Source organism: Macadamia integrifolia, chromosome 3 (genome assembly GCF_013358625.1).
Source record: "Macadamia integrifolia cultivar HAES 741 chromosome 3, SCU_Mint_v3, whole genome shotgun sequence".
NCBI classification, from domain to species: domain Eukaryota; kingdom Viridiplantae; phylum Streptophyta; class Magnoliopsida; order Proteales; family Proteaceae; genus Macadamia; species Macadamia integrifolia.
In genome coordinates, this window is record NC_056559.1 from 7,363,905 (window position 1) to 7,365,028 (window position 1,124).

The following is a 1,124-nucleotide window of genomic DNA, read 5'->3' on the forward strand; positions in this document are numbered from 1 at the left end:
CCCCCCCCCCCAAAAAAAAAGATTTAATCTTAAACTATTAAAAAAAATGTGATAAATAATCCAAATCCATATTAACATGTATGGTAGTGAACTAATCAGAAATTTATTTAATTATTTTGGAAAAAAGTTATAAACCATCACGAAAGGTACACTAACATATGCGCTTGTTTAAAAAACCCTTTTCTCTTATTTTATTTATAGAAAAATCCAAGGAAGGATGCAACTAGGCTGATGCTTACTATCAAGGTTATAGTTATCAACATCGAAGGACTATTGGTCTACTACCATACCCATACATCCCATGGCATATCAATCCAGCAGCAGGCTTAATTTCTTAAAAAGACCATATGTTAATCAGTAACACTGTTTGATATCGGAATCAATTGATCAACTGATATCGAAACAATACTAATTGAATACCTTAGTCCATGCTAGCTATTGATAATTCATCCGATATTTTCAGATATAATGTTGAAGAGGTATGGATGTCCAAATGCTTCATGAGTTCATGGGGTAGAATTGAGATGATACTTTTTTTTTTTTTTTTAAGTTGAGATGATACTTCGAGGGACCAACAATCAGGATATTTCTTACAACTTTTGAGTCTAATCATTTCAAATTCCTAGCTATCAAAGATTTGTACCTAAGAAAAGAATGGACATAATTGAAGTCATTTTCCCAAGAATTAAGAAATGAGGATAAAAAAATACACCACTTCTTGTCTACGTGGGCTCTCTCTCTCTCTATAGTCTATCCCCAAAGACATCTCTCTCCCTCTCTCCTATCTGTTCAAACCAGACCACCCATTTTGAGTACACCAATCAACAGAAATGAGAAATCTCTCTCTCTCTAAGTGCAAACCCACCAAGGCTACAAAATGCCAAACAGATCCATTCAGGGAAGGTAAGCATCACCTCATAAAAGCAACAAGAAAGAAGGCAAAAACTACTCTATCAACACGAAGACATGGACCTTTTAAACCCATAAAAGATTATTTAGAAAATAATCTCAGAAAAGCACAGGTTTGAAGTGGACTAGATTTCATTCTCTTTTTCTGTTTATTTTCTATCTATTTTTTCGCCTATTCCTCTTTTTCTGTGGTAGTGAAGAAAGAGATGGTCGGT